Here is a 14,818-nt window from a genome sequence, read left to right as displayed (position 1 = left end):
AATTACACTTTGAGATTACCGTAAACTACCTCCTATTACATAATGCAAGCTTGCTACTCTCTGCATAAATGATTTTCTTGTTTATTTAAGCTGTGTTAGAGTAAAATGTTAAAAATCCCTTGTGTCTATGATCTATCTTTAGTACTGTTTCTAATCAATTAGCCAAGTTTGGAATTGAGTGAGAATGTCTTATAGTTAGTATGACACTACTGTCTATCCAAAAGTCATGCTAATTGTCTCAGATCTATATCCCTCTTAACTGCATTCATCAAGGACATTCAACACTCATTATTTCCCAGTCATACTGGCCAATTCTAATATTCAGGTAAATAATCCTATTAACCCTTAGGAAATACTAAAGAAACATCAATCTTCTTCCAGAATGTCAAAGCTTTACTGTCTGGGAGCTCTGGGGAAAGAAACAAACACAAAAATCCACCAAACCAAAAAAACATTGAGTTCCAGAGGATCCCTTTGGTGACTCTCTAATTCCTTTGGATACTTGTTATCTGCAACTGCTAATAAGAAAGAACTTAACTTTTATCAGTCACAATTCAGCCTCATTAATAAGTAATTCACTTAGTTTAAACTGCTGCCATATGCTAATGTGCATTAAAAAAAAAAAAAAAAAAAAAAAAAAAAAAAAAAAAAAAGGTGTTTTAGGTAGAGGGGACAGTGCACAAAACAGGAATTCCCAGTATGGCATCTAGAACAAGGTAAACTGAGGACCATTTTTGGCTTGACCAGGACAGTAACCAGATCACTGCTGAATATGATTATTAAGCTCAGAGATCTTAAAAATACTGAAAGCCTCCAGAAAGCCCAAATAATGTTAAAATGCATGCATTAAGGACAAATATGAAATGGAAGCCCATCTTCTAGTAATGAGAATATCAAAGACTGAAACAAACTCTGTTTTCTCAAAACAAAAGTCACAAGTGGGCTTTTTTACAAGTCTTATTTTAGAGAAATATAAAAGCAGATGCCAAAAGGAACTTTTTCAATCACAATCACAGATCTTTGAGGGATCTTTGGCCAGAAGACCATTTGTATTCGATTGATCACGCTGGGCTCAGAACTCAGTCACCCCAAGGCTACATATCTGCATATTCATATGCAAAATTCAGCTAAATCTGTGAAAATGGAAAACATCCAGGATTAGCATCAGAAAATCCTCTGCCACGATCTGCCTTTCAAACAGGAACCAGACTTGGATGCATTTAGGAAGGAAATTGCACTCTGAAATAATTAAGCCTACTCCTCCCTCTCACAGCAGGCTGAAGACAGTAAGCAGAGATTACAAAAACCCAAATTTCACGTCAGCATTTGAGAAAAATACTGTGGCTTCACAACTACCACCAATTACAGGTCTTTTGGCTCAAAGTACAAAATAACCCTCCTTCACCCACCCCTGCCACTACGTTCTGCTGGGCTCACAGTCTGTTCTGCTCACGTTGGAAATGGCACTTTCTGACTCAGGTGTGGAACAAAGAGCAGCTGATGCCAGCGCAGGTAGGATGAACATTGCAGTGTCTCTCCAGATTTATGGGCACAGTCTGTGGAGCTGAAAGGCACCTATTGTTTAGCATATGGTGTATTCAACCACATCACATAATTTTGTATAAATTTGAAACTCTAAAAACTGAAGAAAGGGGGAAAGGCAATACAAGACAGAGTAATCTCATTAGTTCTAGATATTTTTCTACTACAGCTTTAATGAGTTCCAAAGCAACCTGCCCAGGCTCAAAGTAGGACAGGGAGAGAGGGTACCTGGAAAGAGCTCTGGGAGGATGCATCCAGAAGGCAGAGGAATAATAGAAATACTACAGGGAGTGATAACATTTCTCTTCACAATCAGCTTCATTCAAGAAAGATGAGATTTCTCAAATACCTGTCCTATGATGACCGTATACGAGTGAACATTACAAAATTTTACAAGTTCTACTCACAGCCTCTTGTCCTCTCTCCATCAGTGTATTAACTCACCCTCATATGCATACATTTTTAAATTCCCAGAACTATTTTTACCATTAAAATCTGCATTGCATTCCAATAATGTTAAAAACGATCCAATTTTGCAGCACTTAAGAGTGAAATCATAATTCCTTACATTTTTAAAAAAGTTGTGCAAAGCAATCAAAATTACCATCTCAACCATCTTTATGGCAATTCACAACCACGACAAACAGCTGCTATTTATGAGATAATGAAAGCAATATTGCAAACATAGAGGACCCCATATTATTTGACTGGAAGAAATCACTAAGGCCAATATTCATTCCCTCACAAAATATAATACATTACCTCACAAGAGGCAGAGTAAGGTCTCCATTCACCCCTTTCAGTGTCCATGGCCATACCAAATATTCCAGGGTTTTTTTGTGAGTGAGCAACCATCCCTTCCATCACTTCATTTCCCTTTAACACCCATGGCACCACTCCTGAGCAGGGCCACCACTGCTCTAATATTAGGGACAACCAGCAGCGAAATGAGCCCTGTACAAAACACTGAGCTTCTTCAGAAGGAGAACACTGGCACCAAACCAGCAGAAAGATTTAATGTTAATATGGATTAAGATACTCTCATTAAATACATTTATTGTGAAGTCTAGTGACAACAGGGGTTGATTTCAGAGACTTAGCTTTGTCTAAACATGACATCCTCCCTCCCCAACAAAGAATTGTTTTAATGAGTTTTTAATTTTTTTTTTTTTTAAGAATGCAACATCAGGAGCCAAGAGAAGGGGCTTAAGGGGCTTGAGCAAATGGTCAGTCAGTGGCACCTCCAGCAGGACACTGACCAGAGCTGTTCTGTGCCATGGCACTGCCCTGAGCTGGTTTGGTTAAGCCACCTCAGCTGAGAGCAAGACGGGGCCAAAGGAGGTCATTGCTTTGCTCATGTAGATGCTTAGGAATAACAAGCTTTATGTAATCTTCCAAATGATGCTACACCTTTCAGTTGCTGTAATTCACATGTTGGGTGCAGACTTGCTTGCACTGTCAGTGGAGCTCCCAGTGCCTTGGACAGCAACACAGGGGAAGCCACGGCATATCAAATGCAGTGAAAGGGCCCTTACTAAAAAACAGATGTTCTGAGATACATCAGCAACTTACTTTAAATATTTATGTTTTGAAATCATGAAGTGTTTGTTTAGGAAGAAAATTATCCTACCAGACACATTCCCTTTCTCTAGGTTCCTGCTGGAACTCATTCCCAGTCCCTGCTCTAACATGTCACTGCAGGAGCACAGAGCAGTGCATGGTATCCAGCAATTCCAAATCCCCATTACCCTGACAGATCCAATGCATCTGGCCCACAGCTTAAAAGAGAGACATCATCAGCTGCTTCTCCTCAGATTTCAAGACACTTTCTAGCTGACTTATCCTTTTCAGGCTGTAAAAACATTATGCTACCCAGCCCTGAAACAGAGGTCATAATAATAAAGGAGGAAAGTAGAGTGAGAGACAATTCCTGCATTCCTGTCTTTTCCTATAGCAGCACCAAGTCAGGTGTCCAAGTCATGGCTCACTAAACATAAAGAGATGCAATAACCAGGCAGAAACTCAGGATAGGCTTTACTGACCATGATGAAATACCAGTGTCAAAAAAAAAGAAAAAATCTGTGTTTAGTAGAACTCCACCAAGTCCCCTCATTCTTGTAAAGAGGGTAAAGGAATTGCCTGTTTGAAACTACCAAACCCATCTGTGCAGCCAGGTTATACTAAAAAAAAATTATACCAAAACCAAAAAATTAGCTGTAGACTGAAGATCAATAAGTGCATGGGCATGGCTAATGACTAAATAAATACTGCTTGAAAGCTTGGAAGGAAATCTGGAACATGGCTAAGAATTCCTGGTTTATTGATTATGTATCTGTAAGATTGTGATATGCATCTCACTGGCAGAGGCAAGTTTTTACAAATACTAATTACCCAAATTTTTTTTAGACACAGAAAATACAGTCTTTTTGATGAACCCAGATCACAGCCATTTAAAAACCCCTAGAAATTATTCTGGGGGACTGGTTCAAGTGCAAATTCAATTTAGAAAGTGTGGCATTTCAATCAACTTACTTACAATTAACAAATGCAACTATATGGCCACAGAAAGCCAACTCCTAATAGTATAAAAGAAGTATGATAGATATCAGTGAATTAGGCAGCAGTAAAAACATTTTACTAGGAAAACAAGTTTTAATAGTAATTCTACCTCTTGATTTTTAAAGGGTATTTTTTTCAGTTCCTCACTAAAGAGGGCCTTAGTTCAAGTCACAAGTCACCCAAACAGGGCTACACACAAGAATTAGCTTAAGCTGTACAAGCAGGGTTGCCTTACAACCCCATCTCCAAAATGGGATTCTCAGAATCCCGCTCAGGCAGAGACCTCTGAGCAGTTCAGTCCCTGCCTCAGCTGTGCCCCTGTTGCTCTTCCAGGTGAGGTTTTCCATGGCCAACCACGCTCTTCAGCATGACCTGCCGAGGAAGTCTGCATGCTCACAGGATCAGGATTTGCACAGGACAGCAGTACAAGGCAAGGAGCACCAAAAAAACCTGAAACAACAGAACAACCCAACTCCTCACACTCAGTACTGCATTTCCTACCCTGGAAGCACCAGGTGCCCAAAGGAAATGAAGAGCAGGATCATAAGAACCCCCAAGAAGAAAAACCAGGCAACACCATCTCATTGCTCTCAAGATTGGCTCTATAGCAGGGGAGAACTCCAATCCAGCCCTGTAAGTGCTGCTGCTGACAGAGCCCAGGCCAATGCTTTTCCCCTCCATTCAGAAAGGATTGAGAAATTGGCATTCACCAATTTCTAGTCTGACTTCAGGGAGAAGAGCATTTCATTCCAGGGCAAATGTCAAGGTCCCTTACCCTAGAACACTAAATTTGCTTTTAGAATATGGTAGTTGTTACAATGCTTTGAATAAGAAAGCATCAACTAAATTATTAAATAGGTTAAAACTGTTTCTTGCCATCTCAAGCCCAATGAAGAGATTTTCAACAAGCCCTTGTGGAGACTTGGTGGGGAAAAAAGCACAGAGGTTTCTGACACAGCAGAAGTTTTCAAAATGAAATCAAAAAATCATATTTGGAAAAGGAAATAAAATTATAGTATTAAAATCAGAGTCACATGGAAACTTTCTCCTTCAATGAATCAACTTGTACTAGCAATCTGAGGGTAAACTGCAGCTGTAATTAATATTTTGTAAGGTACTCAATGATGTAGCCAAATATTGGCTGCCAGACTCTTTTGGAAAACATTATTTTTCTGCCAAGCTTTCCTTTTGTTTTACAAAGCTATGAATAAATATTGTAGAATGTAATACAGAATGGCTGTTTGATAATACCTTTTGTCTTGGTAGACCTAACTTTCATCAGACTTCTTTAATGTATAGCTGGCATGTAAGACAAAAAATGTAATTTTAAACAGAAAAGTCAGATGGCAGCTGAATAATTACTCTCACTTTTTCTATTGAACTTTGTAGCATAAACTTTGGACTGGATCTGACACATTTCTAGATTCATGCAGAGCAGTCTGCAGTACTGCATACAAAACAGAGCAAGAAAACCCAGACCCACGTGGAGTGCAAACTCTAAAAAGGTTTGACCCATCCACTGCTTTATGTCGCAGTCGATTCGGGGATCAACCAGCTGGTTTTGGCTGCCTCTTCACCAGAACTGAGTTATTGGCAGACACTGTAAAGGAGCAAAACAACTTTGTTTCACTCTATTAAAAAGTATAAAGGAACAATGCAGGCAAAAGAATTCAAAATAAAGGATTGAGGAAGTTAAAACCTGCATTTTACAAAAAAAAAAAAAATTTAGAGGAGAACACTTGTCTTCATGCAAGTAGAAAACATGACAATTTAATTTTATTTATAATTTAATAACTGAAGAAAATAGTCTGTGCTCTCATGTAACCATATTAAGTGGGTAGATTCATACTTTAACAGAGGCATTTACAGCATAGTAACTTCAGAGACCATTAAAACCGTAAGAGGGAAGTTACTCCCTGTCTCTGCCTGCATACAATTTCTCAGTAACCATCCACAGCCCTTTTTAATGACCATCTTTTGTAGCTTTCCACTAAAATTCCTAAAAATCATACTCTAATTCCAACAGAAACAACAGCTATTTTTTTTCAGGAAGTACTAAATATTTATTTTGTTATTAACAAAAAATAAAAAGAAAAGCCCTAATAATATTGGCCCAATGATTGCAGACAATGGATAGAACATAAGCTCATGTGCTTGCCTAAATACATGGAATATTTTTAAGGATATTCAAAAACACACTATGAGAATGCATTAGTAGAACATCTCACAACCTAGCACTGAGAGAGTGTTAATTAATAGAGTTTTCCTGAGCTATTGCATGGACCCACTGTACACATAGCCAGGTTCTGGACTGCAGCAATCACCTGCTCCCTATACTGAGACAGAAAACACATGGACACTCTCAGGCTTACAAAACTTTGTCCCCTTCACTGAGAGCAGGAACAAAACTAGGTAATAAAGAGTTTTGCTAGAGCTCCCACACATTAGAACAACTTTCTGCCCTGCTCTTTAAACATTCTTTTATATCAATTTTAAAAGTTTTTATTGGGCAACAAAACAATTTTCATTCACTGCATTATGTATCTAATTTAAACTGTGAAAATGCCTTGAAAATTGAGACCAAACAGATATTAAGACCTAATGGGGCTTTTCCAAAGATTTATTTTAATTGCCTACCTCTAACAATTTATTTCTACCTGTAAGCTACCTAAGTAAAGTTTAAGATACAGCAAATTAATATCTGTTTACAATAACCTCCTACAAAAAGCTTGCGGAAGAAGTAAAATTTAGAGATATTCAAGGAAAGACAGACCTACTTTTGCTGTTCTTCCACCATGACCAGAGAAAGAACATGCCCAAATTTTCTTCTCAGTAAAGAACAATTGCACCTTTTTCCTTTTATTTCTGCAAAAAAAAAACCCAGAGCAACCAAACATTTTCAGCTAGTGGCTTATGTCTGAATAATTAATATCTATTTATAGGTATCAAGGTTTTTCCTCTTAGAGGGTCTCAGAACATGTATTGCTCAGGCTATACACTTATATATGCTTGCACTGATGAAATAGGGTATTTGCCAAACATCAACCAGACTCTGGGCTTGGGTATTTAACAACCAAACAGGAGAACACACATTGTACTGGCAAAGAGAAATCCATAAATAACTATTTACCAAGCAAGTCACACCCTTGGATACCATATGCTCTATGACAGTAAAGCAGGCATGGCACAGTAACAAATTTGATTACCCAAATTACAATAAGACTTAGAGAAAGCTGAGCATCTACCACTCAGCAAAGTGATATGGTTCTGCCACTGAAGTGCTGGGACTTCCCACTCCCCCCATCCCTTCAGTCTAGGAACAAACAGACAAGATTGGTCTTTGTAACAGATTGCACAAAAATATCTGGCATCCTTACAATTCATAAATGTTTGCCAAATAACATGTATGCAGAGATATCTTAATAATAAATGCAGCAGCTGTTTGCTATCTTAGGATGTAATAGAGAAACAGTGAGAAATTATCTGTTATCGTTGTGTAACAAAATGAGAGTCGAGACAAAAAATAACAAAGGCATTGTTTATGAGACAGCTTACAAACAAAATAATGTCTTTCAGAGCTTTAGATAAAAAAATCTGGATAGGCAGAAACCCACAGAAGCAGTGTCCTTAAATAATCAAAGCAGTCTAGCAGCAAATTAAAGTCAACTTTTGAATGTGTGTTTCTCCTTTTTTTTTTTTACATTCAGGTCAGAGTCCCCACGGACACAAACATCAGGGACAACAAAACCCATTGTGATCCCAAATTCACTTGTAATCTCTCAGCTGACATGTTCAGTGCAGCCAGCCCTCAAAAAAGTGCGTAGTGCCTAGGTCCACCAACAGGTTGAAACATTCAATTCATTTGTAACAGAAACTGTATTTGAAATTTTGTTTCATTTTACTTAGGTCACAGGTATCAATGACAGCAACCGGCAAAGGCAGACTAAACCTTGACTCCTACCAGATTCTGGATAAAAACTGGCTACAATTTCCACTGAGTTTGTATTTTCAAGTATCTCACAGAAAGATAGAGACCGAGTTATTGTTAAAGTGACATTGTCAAGAATGGCAGACCTGAATTAGACTTGCCTGACATGATCTGAACTATTGATTCACGTATATACACTGCATTTTAGCAGTGAAATACACAACTCCTGCTCTTTGAAGTGTTTCAGAAAACAACATTCTCCACAATCTCAGTACCATCCTGTCTGTTTGAAAGACAAAAGTCCTGCACAAATGTCAATACATATTTCAGACACACAATCATGATGAGAAAGTATCACCTCATCAGGTTTGTCCATCTCACACAATAGCAGTCTGGAGCTCCCAGGCCAGAGGAGGTATTGCTATCTCAAACTGAATTCAGTTCCAAGTGTCAAACAGTATTTTACCTTCTTTTGTTGCGTATTTGGGAGGGAATTTAGCGTGCATGTGTGGAGCGGCCCTTGGCTGGGTGAGTATAACTATACTGTAGCTTTTAAGCAGAGAAGCATCAGAGCAGTGCAAGAGATTCCTTTGGGGATTTCTTCTCTTCCATTTCTTTTTAAAAAAGGTGCATTTTAAATGCAGTCTAAAAACAATGGCATTCTCCTCCTATATAAAAATGGCTACATTAGAGAGAAATCCACTTACAGCCACACTAATGGCACCAGCATTTCTGGTGATGCAGAGCTTCCAAGAGAAATATTTCTTTTTTCTACATTAAAGTTGCAAAAGTTCCAAGCAGTTGTGTAACAGTGGAATGGCACTTGGGCAGCTGCTAAGGTGTAACCTCACCTTGAAGTCACACAGGTCATCTGGAAAAAAAGTCTGGAGTAGAAATTTAGTAACCTATCTCTAGGTGGAGACAATGCCATGCAGGCTTCCTCAGAAGTCCAAGAATTATGCTCAGTATAAGAAAAAGAGTACATTCAGAGGGTCCCTAAAAGCCATCGGCCTTGAAACAGAAGATAACACCCATTTTAAATGCCTTCCTCCAAAACGGGGAACAGCAAAACAGAGAGTGACATATGTTGAGTGTCAAATTCACCACATGAAATGACAATTTCATTTACATAAAAGCAGCATTACAGAGTTTTAATTAGTACTAATGGTTGTCAGACTCTCAGAAAAAAAATCCAAAATATGGTAGAAAGTGAGGAAATACAAGTAGGGCAAGTGTAAAGTACACTGCAGTATATTCTTTGCTCATTTGACAGGTATAGTTCAGTTTATACCATATTCCATAGCATGATATGAAGTATCCTACAATACATTTTTTAAAGGATAATCAAGTTCTAGTACCATTGTCACAGTAATCTGTGCTCTGTAAGAGCCTCTAGTCAACACCATTTCAATGCCACGAAGCATTTGAAATGACTACACTTTGTTTGCACAACACAAAATACTATGTGGGGTAAAACTGATGGATTCAGGATTCCATTTCCCTTCCCCCAAGCAGCTCAAGTGGGTGGCATACCAATAGATAATTTCAAAGTCATCACTTTGAGTTGCTGAAAACAGTCAAGACTCAGGCCTGAAAAGAGTGAGGATAGCAGGATGGGACCCCTGGATTCTGGGAGGGTCTCCTCTTCCTACCACCTAATCTCACCACTCTTGCTCTGGAGCCAAACCTTTGACCAAGAAAATTTCATTCATTAAACAGCAATTTTCTCACCAGACAGCTTTGCTGATCTAATCTTAGTGAGGTCTGGGCACATAGGCAACAGAGGAACACGACGAACTTGGAATTTGGTCAGCTCAGTCTTCCAAGACTGAAATAAAAAATAAAGTTGGGACTTTAAAGTACGGTTGCCAATGAAGGCACCCAAATTTTGAAGTTGGCCTGAAATTTTTTTCCTAACATTGGTGAAGGGTTTGCATAGAAATGTATGCATAAATTACAACTGAAAGGTTTGATTTAACAAGGACTTGGTCTGCCTTAAAATACAATGGCCTCCAGGGATCACTACCTGCAATTGCCTTGCAGAACAATTCTAGGTCCTCAGGGTTTCAAACTGCTGTATATTGAATTCATAAACAAGAGAAAAGGTTTACAAATACCTGTATCCAGGGATAATTTGCTTTATCCCTCTTCCTTCCATTTTTAAGCCTGTAACGATACTATTCACATCAGTCACATCCCCTCTACTGACAGCACAGAAAGTTGGAATAAATCCACCGAGAAAGACAGACACTAGGTTTTGATTATCTTAGTCCAGCAGTGGTTTTACAGCATTATAACACTGCTGACTTGCATTCTGTTCCCTTTGATTTTAGTGAAATCACAATCATAAAACTTTTGTCACTGGCAAGCCTGCCAGATGCCAATACATCACTCTGTGTTTTAGGAGAGTTTGAGAAGCATGCATTTCATCAAGTCTTTTTTCCTCCTTCCTTACAGAAAAAAAATAAAAATAACAAAAATCAGCCATCCAAAACAAACTAAAAGAACCCACAAAAATCCCAATCTGGGACATGTTTAACAAAAGCAAGGAAAGATAAAAAGTGCAACATGACCTGATCTATTTAGTAGAATATGTAAGGAATGAGGTGGTGGAGAGAGAGCAGAGTTCATGTGTGGAGAACTAAATGAGAGCCAAGAGATTCAGCTTTTAAAGACTCAGGATTATGTGGGGTGTTCTTGGGACCAGCTGCACTCCACCAAGACCTTAAACACTACTCATGAACTTCATTAGTCAGAGTCAGGCTGCCTTTGCTTTTCTGTGTATATGCTTGCTTGACTATGTATAATTTTACTTAAAATTATTCCCTGTTCCATCATAAATATCTTTCTTTAATACACACTTGAATACAAAACCAGAATTCAAAGACAACATTCAGATATTTCTTTCCCTGATCAGCTAACAGTTGGAGCTGAAAACTAACTGGAAAATCTTAGTTTGCCAGCCCAGAAGAAAAACTCAGACCTTGTAACCATTTCCACCCTATATGTTTAGAACATGTTAAGCACTGTAAGTGTACGCCATACTAAAGACATTAAAACTATTAAAGTTCCTCTTGCATTTCAAGACAAAAGCGCATTTCCAAACAAACTTCTAGAATAGATCACCTTGATGCTTTAGGTAAATGACATACTAGTATAAAATGTCCATGAAAACATATTAAAAGATCAGTTAATTGTTTTCTGCAAGTGCCAAAAATAAGTTAAACGGTATATCAAAGAAAAAAAAATTAAAAAAAGAAAACTATTTCTTAAGTACTCTTGAACATAAGTTTCCAAATTACTTCAAACCAAGCTGAGTCATTCTCTTACAGCTTAATAAAAAAATTCTGTGGCCACAAGGAAGAAGGAAGGCCAAAGCTTTCCAGTCTTGGATTTAAAAATGATAAACTCCAACTCAGTACCGTAAGGCAAGCTGACACACTGAAACATAGTTTGGGAATTGGTCTCTTTTTGCCATCTGAGCCAAACTCCTGTTGCGTTTTCCTTGTGCCCAGTCTCAGCCTTGGGAGACTGCAAGGCAAGGCTGAATACAGGTGATGTCCTTAGCCAGGGTGACCTGGACCCTCCCAGCCTGTGCCTGACAGCACAACCCACGCTCACCCTTCAAGGAGACGATGCTTTTCCTGGAGCTCCAGGGCCACAGGCTGCCCTGAGACTGCCAAAACAGCCTCACAGAACAGTGACCCTCCTTGCTCCTGTAGGTAAAGCTGCGCTAGTAAATTTCAGCATCAACTGATTGCATTAATGCAGCAATTAGTCGCAATTAGAAACATCAGCTCCCACGCACTAAGGCCAGCTCAATGGCAATACAGGAAAATATTATACCTGAATATGGAACACTCAGACTGAGAAACAAGCCAATGACTTTGCAATGCTTAAAAAGCATCTATTCCAAGCTGTAAACCTGTCTGAAGTTTATACTGAGAAAATCACTCTCAAATACAGTTTTTAATTTCCTATTCCTGTTCCCAAAGTTAGGCTCAAACACAATTTGACTTTTGCAGAAACCTGGAAAATTGGAAAATACCACTGTGACGAACCCAAATGGTCACTGAATAATAAACTGGTTTGAAATTAACTCATAAGGTCACCTGCAACCCAGGCATTTCCTGTTCTATGAGGGAGAAGTAGGAGAGCAGTTTGGTAAGAAAGGGAAGACAAGAAAAATAACTTCGGATAGAATCAATTTCTATAGCAGAAAGTTACAGGTAAGTAGATTAATGCAGTTCTAGTGCAGCTTTGCAATGAGAAGAAAAATAATTCTTGCTTTCAAGAAGTTCAAGGACATGAAGTAAGCCACAGAAATTTGTTGTTGGAAACAAGCGCTTTATTTCTGCACCTGCAGTATTGTCTTGCCAGATACACAGACTTGGCCAGGCAGATGTCTTGCCTATTGTGCCAATTTGGTAACCTAGCTACGGTATCAGAGATCCATGTAAAAGACAAAGGGAAATAATGCATTTTCCAGGGGAAAAAAGAATTGGTTTTGTTAATAGAAGCAGCAGTATTGAAGTAAGCAGTTTTGGCTTTTTTCAAAAATATATCAGAAATAGACAAAATAATCTACTAAGTAGGGTTTATGCATTCCCTATTTTTGCACATAGAAGAAAGTTCTGAGAAAGCTGCTTCAGGAATATGTCAGAAGGATGAATTTTATTTGGGGTTGGAACCCAGTTTACACATCCGAAAAGAGTCAGCAACTGGGTATATAAGTCAGCTTGCAACAAAAAGGTTGTCCCCACATTCCGGTGACAATCCACATCAATCATGAACCACACATCTGACCCTCAGACTGAACTTGTATACAAATTAAATTCATCATTCCTCGCTTGAGCCCAAATCAGATATGGTTTGCTTTGTGGTCAACGATTGAGTAGAAAATTGTATGTTAATATAAAGAATTTCTTTCATTACCTACCCATCAGAACCACTCAGCTTAGGGGACTAAACTGCAAATGAGCTGCCTTGCACCACATAATGCCTATCAGGCAGAAACACAGGAGTAAAGGCAAATATTCTCCATCTTAACAAAAATCCTTGTGAGGAAAACGATAGCCTTTTCTGTAGTTTTCCAGAACACAATGCTGGAAAGGATTTCAATCCTGGTAATAACTTGTCATCTTGATGGTGAACAGAAATGTAGAAAAGTACTAAAGTTCTGGGAAGAAGAGGACACCTAACCCTTTGGAGCTTAAACAGTTTTCCACCCATACAAAACTTCTCTAAATTAAGAGTTTCACAAAATGCCAAGAAAAAGAAAAAAATCTGGGTTTATAGAAAGCTTTCTTTACAATAGTTGTCATCTTTATCCATTCTTAACTGACATTCAGAACAACTCTTCCTCATGTTGTCTTTCCACTGTTTATTTACAGTGCCTCTGTAAATAAGGAAATCATCAGTTTTCAAACTGTAGAAGCAGTACTAACACAAATGGTTTGCATCACGCCATGGTCAATTTGCTTCTCGTCAAGAAATATCAAGTTTTCACTGACTGATCATATAAACCAATAAAAAAAGTTTCACAATTACTTTAGGACAATTCTGTTAGCTCAGATAATGCAGCACTTCCAAAATCATGTCAAAAGGCTTCTTCAAAAATGAGAATAAAGAAGCAGTTTACATTGTAAATATATTCAATTTACAAATTAGAAATATGACCACTAATCAGGTCTCTCAGGTTCAGTGTACTTAATCAATGCCACCTTTACAAGCTCTCCTCCCAGCATACCAGTTGGTTTTGATACAGCTGCTTTCAGAACTGCTAAAGACCATAACAAATTACAGAAACATCAATAACTGTAGGCACTAATTGGTCACTTAGGACCATGAATTTTCACAGTTCTCAAGCAGTTATCAGTTTCTGCTATTCTTTATGTAAGTTCCTATTCCAAATATTATGTATTTGCTTTGCTGACACTAAAAAAAATAGAAGTTTCTTTTCTGAATCTTCAGTATTTCATTCATGAGCCCTGTTTATGCAGTGATTCCACACCTGACAGCAGGCCCTAAAGCAATCATACACCCTAAACAATTACAACAACTCATAAAAATAAGCAGTGCATAAAATGTAACAGAAGAACATTACCTTACAATACTTGACACCCTCAGGGGATCCATTTTCCTTTCACAAACACATAGTTCCCTTTGACATTAATGGGAGCTACATGAATAAGAAAAAAAAAGCAATAGATGCTTTGCTTGAAAAACACATTTGTGCCAAGTGGGTATCGGCAACCTGTTTAGCCCAGGTGATTGGTGGGGGGCCTGCCCAGAGATATTTACCTGCAGGCTGCTGGTTCATATTCCAAACAGCTGAAAACCACAAGTGTCATTACTGCTCTGAGGATCACTTGATGATTTACTGTCTTGGTGCCTTTCATTCACATTTAAGGAAGAGCATTAACTGGGGTATGTTCTGTAAAGTGTTCCAGTGTGTTTAAACGCACTGGTACACTCCAGTGTTAATTATAGCAAAACAATTTCTACAGCACTGGAACAATTCTCTGCCATTGGGAAATATGCAGTAAATTAGAGATAAACTTTTAAGTTTCCAGATCTCAACACAGTTATATGCAATTAGATGTAGCTCATTAAAAAAAAAATAGTCAGAACTACTTTGTATTTTGTATTTTCCTTCATGTTCTAGAAATTAATTATGCAAGAACAGAGGTAAGTGAAAAAACCAAGCAGGTGATACCTTTGGCATCAACAGTTAAAAACTACAGTATCTATCTCTATGATATATATCTATATAATTATATTTATATC

At 38.2% G+C, this 14,818-nt stretch overlaps 1 long non-coding RNA gene across 1 annotated transcript in view; it reads right to left on the bottom strand.

The window, feature by feature from the left end:
- The window catches only part of LOC136295047 (uncharacterized), a 34,141-nt gene extending 19,856 nt beyond the window's left edge, over positions 1 to 14,285 (bottom strand). The window contains exon 1 of the long non-coding RNA XR_010722587.1: positions 14,136 to 14,285. This is a non-coding gene — a long non-coding RNA (uncharacterized lncRNA). The remainder of the gene's footprint in view (positions 1 to 14,135) is intronic.
- Between the last annotated feature and the right edge of the window lie 533 nt (positions 14,286 to 14,818).

This window comes from Chamaea fasciata, unplaced genomic scaffold (assembly GCF_029207755.1).
Source record: "Chamaea fasciata isolate MVZ Bird 193981 ecotype frontalis unplaced genomic scaffold, bChaFas1.0.hap1 SCAF_11, whole genome shotgun sequence".
NCBI classification, from domain to species: domain Eukaryota; kingdom Metazoa; phylum Chordata; class Aves; order Passeriformes; family Sylviidae; genus Chamaea; species Chamaea fasciata.
This window is presented reverse-complemented; position numbering and strand designations above follow the sequence as displayed.